General features: G+C 38.5%; 1 pseudogene across 1 annotated transcript; it reads right to left on the bottom strand.

The window, feature by feature from the left end:
- Positions 1-618: 618 nt before the first annotated feature.
- Positions 619-10,724, bottom strand: LOC146572909 (von Willebrand factor A domain-containing protein 7-like; annotated as a pseudogene). Its single transcript, XR_014892767.1, has 14 exons — positions 10,530-10,724; positions 9,790-9,997; positions 8,192-8,277; positions 7,979-8,072; positions 7,620-7,748; positions 7,318-7,503; positions 5,394-5,563; positions 5,062-5,174; positions 4,709-4,813; positions 4,168-4,371; positions 3,948-4,083; positions 3,667-3,819; positions 2,899-3,078; positions 619-1,263 (listed from the first exon to the last, which is right to left on the bottom strand). The product of XR_014892767.1 is annotated as a von Willebrand factor A domain-containing protein 7-like (transcript).
- Positions 10,725-11,417: the final 693 nt, after the last annotated feature.

Genomic DNA, 11,417 nt, shown 5'->3' on the forward strand with positions numbered 1-11,417 from the left:
CTTTTAACCAAATAGCTATTGCTACGGCTGCTCCATCTGGACCTGAGGCAAGTGCACGGGAAGTCTGCCACACCCCCCGCACCGCTGCTCTTCGGTCGCCCTTTTATAGTTCATGTCCACAGCAGGAACCAGTTACATCAGGCCGCTCCTTCGGTCCACCAATCACAGCCGGGCCCCTGCACAGGTGAATTTGCATACACACATTAAGAAACAGATAACCCACCAACACAGGTCAGGAATGCAGTTTCAAAAGTGAAACAACAATCTGAACTAGAAGGCTAACCTCACATTTAACCTTTAATTTCAACTATAAAATTGTATAACTGAACTAATAATCAGAATTATACATATAATAGACATGTATTATCTTATTTAATAGCCCTAACTGAGGGAAACAGAAAAAGCACGAGTTTCTTCAAAAAACGTAAGCATATGATTTAAAACAAAAACAATCTGAATTCATGTTGTGTCTCAAAATAAAATTAATACATTTCTAATGACGATAACGTAAACAGAGTAACGATAGCTATTATTGTTAATACAGGTATTTTTTATTCAGCATTTAAAAGGTAAACAAATGACCTCAAGATTGTATTGATTAGAATTTATCACAGTTTACTGACAGTGGGTTGCAGCATAACAAAATAGCTTCACAACTGTAATCAGACTCTGTTTCAAATGCTGCTACAGTGATCGATGAAATGACTTTTAATTATTTAGTTGTTCTGACCTTTATGTAAGAACAGCTTACATCTTAGGTATTTTCATATTTGGCATCTCAAAGGTGCAGAAAATTTACACAGAAAAACATAACATCAACTTTTCTAACAGCACCCCATTATAAACTAGAAAGACATGAGGAGACAAAAACAAATACAAAAATACTGGTGGCCGACAGTGCTACACCTCAAAGATTCTACTTCTGCTGGCAGAAGAATCTTAATAGAGCATCTTTTCAAGAGCTTGAATCACATAACGAGACAGTATCGTCGTTTCAGAGAGTCGGGGCCTCGTTTGTATTTGGTCAGGTGACATTCTGAAGAACCATATGGGCCTTGACACAGGCTTCATGTGGACACGTCCACATCCGTGTGGACGCTTGTCTCTGGAAGCTGCTTGAAGTGGACCTGGAAGTGGACCTGGAAGTGGAGCTGCTGTCCTCTCCTTTCAGGATAAGCACAAATTCACCTGCTGGGATTCCACTAAATGTCACCAGGAAATCGTTGCTTCCTAAAGACTGCATGAGACCAGGAGTAATATGCACTGTCAGCAGATTGACAGTCATGACAAAATAATATATAACTAAATCTTTACTGCAGAGTAGGGCAGGTGCAAAGACTATTTTTGCGGGATATTTAAGATATGAATATTACCTTCCATGAAATACCTTCAATGAAATATCATTGCAAGAAATGGCTGCCTTCAGGGTGTTGAATTAATTTCCTTGGCATATGATACAATGTTAATTAAGCTCTGCAGTGCTAAATAAATCTATATATTTGGCTATATGCTAAAATTTTAACTTTTTAATAGACCTTCCTTCCTTAAAAAGGAATCTGATCAATCTGAAGGCATTTGAAAATGAAAGTTTTTATGTGACTCAATACAGGCTTGTGGAAAACTACCTAAAGCCCATGGCTCGCAGAACTATTTTTAACAAAAATATGACGCAGTTGTTTTCTTATCAGTCCCTCATATCTCCGTGAAGGAATTTTGCCTGTCTAAAGCATATTGTTTGCTTTGCAGATCTAATCTGTGCTGACATGTTCTTTTTAGACATCAGATGTTTTCTCTGTCTTGAACTTTAGCATTTAACTCATTCACTGCCATTGAAAAACTTACGTTGACTGCCATTGACGTCTATAGACGTCAATTACGTTTTTCAATGGGAGGGGCTAGAATACAACCTCGGGCAGCTTGTCAGTGAATTTTATTTTTACATATATTTGTAAATAAATTGTTTTGATAAAACATAACCTTTCTCAGTGTTATTTCTGTTTTATAGAAGTGAAAAACTATTTTATATGTTAGAGGTGTCACAAAGCAAGAAATATTAGTGTCAAAGGCACTTTTCTGCTTGAAATGTATTTTTCACAAAAAGCTCGTTTTCTCCCTTTTTTTGGTCAAGACAGGCATTTTTGGTGGAACCCACCTCTCTTCTACAGCTGATTACTAAAGAATGGAAAATGGTAGAAACAAGCTTTTTTTTTTGGATGAAAGAAGAGAGTCTGTTCTTCATTTTGGTAGGTTCAGCGTTTATATGATCATAACACACAGTTTTCTGTGGCTCTTCAAAAATGAGTAAAAATGCTCAAAAACCCTGGCAGTGGGGAGTTACCTGATTTGAAAATGGCTGGCAGTGAATGAGTTAACATGCATAATGAGGCCTGTAGAGTCTGAGGTTTAGAACTCACATTATTTGCAGTTTTAGTCAGACCTTGAGGTGAATTTGCTTGTTTATTTGCTACTAGGAAGACTCTAATTGCACTGACACACAATTGAATGTTCCAGACCAGCCAACTGCCAAACCTTCCGCTTGTATAGAAGGGGTTACAACTGCTGATTAATCTCGTGCATTTGTACAGTTGTACCTGGTTGGAATTTAATTCCTCTTAATTCCTTTGGAAGCAGTAAGGGTGTACTCAGTTTGTCACAGGACTGCATAGAGACCTGTGAAAACTTTGTTTTTCACATGATACATTATATACACAACAGTGACGGTATTAATATAAAAAATTCTCACTGCACAGAAAATGTGAGTGCATTGCTGAACCAAGTGAAGCGGTCCCTTACCCACTGGACACCACTCTCTATGTCTCTGGTAGGACGTATCAACTCGATTAAAATGACCATTCTACCCAAATTTTTATACCTTTTTATACCTTTTCCAGGCCATACCCAAAGTAAGTGAGGAAAAGTGATTACCACAAGAGAACTTTACAAACTATAAAAATGAACAAACAATCGCCATAAAAGTACCCTGACCTGAGCGAGGACGTCCTTCCTTAAGACTAAAGTCCCCATGGGCTCCGGCAGACTCTTCAACGAGGTTATAAATGAAGTTCACTGAACTTTGACCTGAGTATGAAAGCACAACAGTAGACACAGACAAATAAAATCTTTGAAAAACATCTCATATAACTCAGTGGTTAAAAGTTAACAATAATGATACTGTTGTGGCCATTTTTGTTGAATGTTTTTAGAATGCAATTTGTATTCATTTTTTGTTTTTTCCTTGAAGGTGTAAGAATTTACTGACCTTAATTTGTAATAAATTTTATTGGATAAGCATTTGAAAAGTGATTGGTTTATTAGTTTATGGACCCTCCCATTAATTAAGAGATTAAGAGCACCCGGGATGGGTGTGGTAAAGAGGTTTTTTGTTTTGTTTGCCAAATGTCAGATGGGAAGACGGGAGGGTTAAAAAATGATTTTTTGACCACTTTTGAAATTGTTAAAACAAATTAAGTTAACTTTCGTTTATGTTTAAGTTTAAAGAAGTTATTTGGCTGATTTATGTTTGTATTTTTTTTCACGAAATAAACGGCATATGATTTTAAACAATGGAGTCAGAAGTGCGTAGCAAAACAAACCTCCCGTTGCCACCCACGGCCTTTCCTCGGATCTTTTTTGTTTGGAAAGTAAAAGGCCGCGACAGATACTGACCTGTGACCTTAACTAAGTAAGGGTTGTTTGAGCTAACACTGATTTGCCATAGCCCCGTTTGATTATCAGTGTTAAAGCTTAAACGACGGAAGTTTCCTGCTCTGGTGACAAATGCCAAAGGCCCACTGGACTGATTGGAAGTCTGAGAAACACCTGGAGGAGAGGGACAAACAATTACAAAGATATTTTCAATATGATGATATAAGAGGTTAAAAAAAATTAAACAAATGCATAAAAAAATGCATCTTAGAAGTATTAAGAGACATTTGTGATGACAAAACCTGTTGGGCTGGTGAGGCTGAAGGTGAGAGGTGAGTCTCCTGTGATGTAAGCTGTTACATTATTTAATGAACCATCAACAGTAAAAGTAAAATGATCAGGCCTTCCAGGGTTCCTTGCTGCCTGAAAAACTGTCACCTAAGAGAAAAAGGAGAGAAACATCACATTTACTCACACAGTGTGATCTTCAGTCAGATATGATTCTCTTGATTGATGTCTTACCACAGCGCTGGCTGATGAGTCTACTATAACACTGGTAGCCAGAGAGAGTTCTGACTTAGTGACCTGAATGGCCTGACCTCCAGAAGCTTCAGCTAGGTCTTGGTATAACTGGGTACCAGATCGACTCATTACACGTGGAGCCACACCCTGAGAGGTTCTGCGGCGACGTCGATCACCCGCAATATTTGTGAGCATGAAAGTAACCTGCAAGCATGAGGAAAAAAACCCCTTTTATTCAAGATTAAGATACACAGATCTAAATGTAAAACATTTATTGAGAATGAAGATGAATGAGAATCAATGAGCTAGGCTAGAGGCAGCAGATTTCAGGCTTGATAACTTTGAAAAACATGAAAAGAATGGAGAATACAGGTGTGTGGGGACATGTAGTCCTTTATAAATAGTGTGGTCCCTTCAGATAACGTTTGAGAGTTACATGGAGACAAATACTGTAAAAATAATCTCATGTTACATGCCAAAATGTATTATATTTTTTATATTATATTTTTAAGAGGAAGGATGGTATAAAGTTCACGCTTACCTGAGATTTGGTGCTCTCTATGGTGTTTTTCAGGTGGGCGTCTTTAGCTGGAGCATCAGTGAAGAAAAAAATCTCGGAGAAGGGTGGAGCTGCTGTCAGTGCAAGCTTTTGTTTATATGTAAGGCATACAAAGTATCACAAATGAAAAATTAATAATTCAAAATGTAAAATACAATCAACCACTCCGACTAAAAAGAGACATTTCTATCCCCTGCAAATACACGTGTTTAATAATAAAAGTCAATCTCCTGGGGAATTTAAATCGAACTGTATAATAACAATTTGATGATACTCCATCTCCACCTTACAAAATTTGAATATGACTCTGTAAAATGTATCTCTGTTTATATCACCTGTAGTCCAGACAAGACCATTTCTGGGATATCTCCTCCTCCACTTGCAGACAGACAGTTGATGCGCTCTTTGAAAACGTCTGCATTTGCTGTCATAACCAACGGCCCATAATCTGCACATACAGTATAATGTAAAACATTTTAAAAGCTACTAAATTGCGCATTTGTTTGCCAAGCATTTAATTGCAAACGGTGCTGCCATTTTATTCTTATTTATGTGAAAGTGAAAAAAACAAATGATTTTTTTTTTCACAAGCAGCATAACTTTACAAGATGCTTTTCAAACATGTTCCTATTTAATAAAGTACAAATTCATCCAGTAAATGATCTACCTGGGTCATTGAAAGGTACCAATATGTAACCGGAGGGTTCCTGTCCTGTTCCTCTTTTTCTGTCAATGATCTCAAAAGAAACCCTCTTTGCCTCATCAATTTCATTTCTCATACTTCCTGTTGTGTCTATGACAAAACACAGCACAGGAGACTGGGAGAGACCCATCAGTCTGTAGAAACAAACATGATAAAAATCAAACAAACAAATGAACAACAACAAAAAAAATACACAGTTAATGTAATTCTGAATAAAGTCTAATTTTCTATAACAAGGGAAATAATTATTTGAAATTGTAAGTCTCTAATTTATAGCTTCACTTTAATAAAGTGAGAGAGAACATCAACCAATAATCACATTGCATTTAAGGTATAAATAGATTTTCCTGTCACTGAGTGTAATAAGTTTTTGATCCCCTATGATGCAGTGAGAGTTTTTGCTTCTACATCGTGCTCATGTGGCACATAGATTACGATCCTTCAATCAATCACTCAATTTTTGATCTCAACTTGTTATGTGTAGAAAACACACATCTCCATAGAATGATCTTCTTCTATTCCAGCCTCTCCACCACCATGGGTAACCAGAGAGCTGCCGAAGGATGTCAGAGACAAGACTATAGGCCTGAACAAAGCTTGAATGGGCTGTTGGCTCACCAACCAAATGTTTAATGAGAAGGTGACTGGTGGTTGGACCATTCAGAAATTTAAAAAAAATATAAAATTACCATCAAACGCCCTCTGTCTGGAGCTCAATGGAAAACATCGCCTCATAGGGTGAGGATGATCATGAGAAAATGACATGTGACCAGCTATGTAATAATCTGAAGGGGCAGCACAGTCACCAGGAAATGTATTGGTGAAAGCAGGCAAATGTACAGGCCTGTCTTAGATTTGCCAGGAAACACTTAAATTATTCAGAGAAGGCTTGGGAGAAAATGCTAAGGTGAAACCAAAATTGAGTTTAATTTCCATTGATTCGACCCACCTTATTTAGAGGAAGAGAAATGCTTAGTATAAGCCAAAGAACACCATCCTCACAGTCAAGCAGGTGGAAACATTGTTCTTTGATGCCGTTTTTCTACTAAGGGTACAGGATGACAATGACAATGTTGAAGATGGGTTTTGTATTGGTTGTCCATCATGACCAATGCAACAAAAAAGAGGGTAAAGAAGAAACAAATCAAGATCATAGATTTCCAGATTGTTGGTTGACATTCTGTCTCTCTCCATTAAATTGAAAGTACTATAAAAAATTAGAGACTGTTCATTTCTTTGTGAATGAGCAAACAGAAGGGGATCAAATAATAATTCTCCCCACCATACTGTCTTAGCCCAGGATGTCTGACTCACAGGGTGTACATGCACCTCTTGCTTGCTTGCTCAAGACAAGAGCAGATGGGGAGTGAGTTCATGAGAAAATATACAAATGCTATATCGGAAAAATTTCATCGTTAGTCTTTCCTTTCTCCATGGTGAGTAAGCACATCATCTGCATTTAGGGTTTAAGTACAGAACACAGGATGACTAACCATCACTCAGCAATGAAGATTCCGGTTTCTTCTCTGCCCACAAAGCACGCTCGACTTGAGATTTTAAGGAAGTAAGGGGACTTTCTACTAAGTCACTGCTTTCACATCTGCTTCCTGTTAAGCATGGTTAGGGGTTAGGTGTGTCCCTGAAAAAGTAAAATATCATAATTTCTCTGAAATTCATATCATGGGTGTGCAGTATGGACCTAAATCTCTGAGGAATGTTTCTGAAGCAGTTCTGGAAGTAAAAGGGGGTCAAACCAGTACCAGCAAAGTGTACCTCTTAAAATGACTGATGAGTGTATATCTAAAAATTGTTATCAAGACAATGAAAAGCATTTATTTGTTCCTCTTGTGTGAGACTACAAAATGGCTCAGATATCACTAGCCTATACCTCAAGAAGGTATTCTCTCCAGCAGCTAATCTGATGTCCTCCAGTAATTCCATAGTGGCATGAATAGCCAGAACAGCTGTTTCATCTGAAAGATGCCAAGATTGGAATCAAGTGTATCCTTACTGATACCTCCCACTGGATCCTTCCTGCTTGTGCGGTCAAAAAATCCACCATGGCTGCATTTACCTTGAAACAAGGATAACATTTTTAGCATTTTATCAAAGAATATACCCCCCCCCCCCCTCCCCTCTCAAAAAACCCCTAAATGCAACACACTAAAACAAATGATTTTTCCAACTTACCAGTAAGTTTTGTTGAGAAGAAAATGTTGAAGTAGCCTGAAGTCAGAAGTCCCCGGTTCAGGACGTGAGGCAGAATGTTGTTGATACAGTTCTTTCCTACACAACTTCTGCAAGTTGGAATATTTCGTCCTGTAGCAAAATTAAGCAACACAGAAATAAAAAACATTCTAAATGTATACATTTATTATTATTATTTATTATACAATAAATGCATGCTTTTCAACATCTAGTGGCATGAGACAAACAATCGACCAATTACTGAATGCACTGCGATAACTGCACATTTTAATCTAGATAGCAGTTAGCTAAAGTAGTTAAACTGCAATTCTCATCACAGACAATGGGGGGAGGGCGCCTACCTGCCAGGTTCTCAAGAGGTTGCTCAGGTCTGATCAGAGCACTGTATGGAGTTTTATATCCCAGCTCCACCCAGTTACTGTGGCTGTAAAAGTCCTTGATGTACAGAGTATGAAACAAATTTAGAAAATCACTTTTGCATTTTGCTTTAATGATACCCCAGTGTCATATAATACTCTCTTAAAAGTTGGCAGTAAAACAAGCATCACTCCTACCTGTAGGGTGTGACAGATTTGCCCCAGAGTCCACCTCCCTCTGTAAAAATTTTCTAGCTTGACACTGGCCTTGACCGCAGACACACCTCATCATCAAAATACAACAGATTGTTAGATACAATAGAATAGAATAGCCTTTATTGTCATTGTACAGAGTACAACGAAATTGGAGTGCCACTCCCTTGGTGCAAGATAAATAATAAATATAAATGTAAAATATAAAAAGTACAATAAAATAATCGCAAGTACTCAAACAATATTAAGTACTTTATATACAGGATAGCAGCATTAATATAATGACAGTATGAATAGCAGCATAATATAATGGCAGTGACGGTATGGTATAGCTAAGCAGGTTCAATTGTATTTGTGCTTATTTACTACGGTGATAGCTCTGGGAAAGAAGCTATCCCTGAATCTGTTTGTCCTGGTTTTATGTGACCTGTACCGTCGGCCTGACGGTAATAGTTCAAACAGTTGGTTGCTGGGGTGAGAGTAGTCCTTGATGATATTGCCAGCTCTGCTGAGGTACCGAGAGTTTGCAGTGACCTCCAGGCTGGGCAGAGAGCAGCCAGTGATCTTCTGGGCTGTGTTGATGACCCTCTGCAGTACTTTCCTGTCCGCAGCTGAGCACCCTGCATACCATGTTTTTATGCCGTACGTTAGAATGCTCTCTATGGTGTCTCTGTAAAATGTCACCAGCAGCCTCTCCTCCAGGTTGTTCCTCCTGAGCACTCTCAGAAAGTGGAGACGCTGCTGGGCCTTTTTTACCACCGCCGTGGTATTTGCAGTCCAGGAGAGGTCATCAGAGATCTGCACGCCCAGAAACCTCATGGAGTGTACCCTCTCCACACAGTTCCCGTGAATGTAAAGTGGGGCCGGGTCTGCTCTGCCCTTCCTGAATTCCAAGATAAGTTCTTTAGTTTTCGTGGTGTTCAGTTGGAGGTTGTTAACTGAACACCACTCAGTCAGTCTGTTGACCTCATCTCTGTAGTCCGACTCATCCTCCCTTGAGATGAGTCCAACCACTGTGGTGTCATCCGCGAACTTTATGATGGTGTTTGAGAGATGGGTAGGGGAGCAGTCGGATGTGTAGAGCGTAAACAGGAGGGGACTCAAAACACATCCTTGTGGAGACCCGGTGCTGAGTGTGATGGTGCTGGACAGGTGGGGGCCGAGTCTGACAGACTGTGGTCTATTTGTCAGGAAGTCCTTGATCCAGAGGCAGATGGGGGTGGAGAGTCCCAGGTGAGACAGTTTCTGGACCAGGATCTCCGGGATGATATGATTGAATGCTGAGCTAAAGTCCAGAAAGAGCATTCTCACAAGTTGCCATAGTGTGACTTGTGCTGCAATCACAGCATCAGGTCAATACTAAGTTCTTTTCCAGTTTTCATGGTTTGTTTAGTAATAAATTATAATTTACCATGACCCTGTGACTCAGTGTTACTTTCCTAGATATTATAACTTTCAAGTACGTAAGGCTTCTGTCAGAACTAGTATGAACCAAAGTCTATATTCAAAAACAGTTAGTTATATATAGCATAAAACAGTTGTGTTAATTTTGTTCTGGGCTGTCTTGTTAAGCTTTGCTGTACCTTCTGTGATGATATCCCGTCCTCTGTTGAAGGTCTCATCGTCAAAATGGCGTGCCGCACTCAGGAGAAAAATCGCGTCCACCGCTGCATTGCTGAGGTACATAGTAGCAATGGCAGTTTCAAACTTGATGGTGGAAACGAAAGATGTGAAGGTAGCTATAGACGAACAGGCCCTTTGCACCTTTCCAACTGACAAGCTATTATCAATCTGAAAACAAGGAATTTGTATATTACAACATGCCACTCATATGTTAATCAGTATTTGTTCTATTTATAGCACTATAAGTGGGAGTTGTCTCATCAGCAATAGGGATGCCGTTTATTTGTCATGTGATTTTTTTACAGCACAAAAATGTACACTTACTTGATCCGTAAGTGACGCTGTATAAATAATATTGAATTGAACTGAATTGTTTAGTGCTCTAGGAAATCTGGAAACCTGTTTTGGGAAGCCAATGTTATCAGGGATTGCCTTTGCCAAAAGTGTGCCCATATGTATATTCACCCATATGAATACAATATTCCATAGACAATATTTTATAGTAGAACACAAACTTATAACAAGGAAAATGTTATTCACTTCATTTGTCACTGGTTTTGGTGTTGTGACTAATTCATGCATTTTTCCACTCAGCAACATTCAAGTCTTTAGTTACCGTCAAAGATTCAGCAAAGCACACATGTCTGAATGCATCACTGCTCTCACAATATTTATTTTTAAGAGTGTCTTTCCAACTCACAGTCAGGGTAAAATCCAGTCCATTAGAAGCAGCGATATCTCGGCAGACTTCTGCTGTCTTTCGAAGGATTGCTATTCGTGTAATGTAACGGTGAGTGATGGAATCTGATGAGAAGAGTGGTTTGAAGCCCTGAACAAGACCTGGCAGGGAGAGGATCGGCACCACCAGAGGCATCACTGTCTGTCTGGCAGTCATAGTTCAAAAGCAGGAAAACAGGATGGTAATGCTGAAAGAAAAATACAAATCTATATGGTTACAGCCTCTAAACCTTTATCATGCTAACTTCTTTTTATGGATGTTTCAACATTCATTTTACAGCAGGCTGGCAGACAGAACATATAATCAAGGACAGAGATGTTTCTGCAGTGATTGAGAAACAGTCTGACTCTTAAAAACGTCTTAAAAAAAATTGCAAAGTAAGGAAAATCATGTTATCAAAATTTTAATATTTTCAGTAAACAGAGTAATGCCAATAAACATATTGATAAGATCAGAGCTACATCATACAATGAGTTTAATACAGAAAATAATAAAGAAAGAGCACACTGGAAATACAGACACAAAAATGCTTATACTGGAAAAAAATTGCAGATGGTGAAATATATTTTTAACATTTCCATCAAAATAATTATAATATAGTGTAGATATAGTTTGTTTTTCATCTTACCTGCATAAAGTGCTCTTAGGTGGTTTTGTCGTATTCAGTTTTAAGCATTTCTTCAGGACTAGACTCTCAGTTAGATTATGTTGTATACAGACGTGTGTTTTCTATTTAAACTCCAGCCCTTTATCTGTGTGTGCACTGTGTCATTCATTCCTTTTTATATTATGAGTGACTGAGTGACATAATATAAATTTTTCCTTTAAGCTAGCATATTTCCACGGAAG

This window comes from Mchenga conophoros, linkage group LG6 (genome assembly GCF_057382185.1).
Source record: "Mchenga conophoros isolate Kocher_MC1m ecotype Shallow Benthic linkage group LG6, M_conophoros_male_GT1.1, whole genome shotgun sequence".
NCBI lineage: Eukaryota > Metazoa > Chordata > Actinopteri > Cichliformes > Cichlidae > Mchenga > Mchenga conophoros.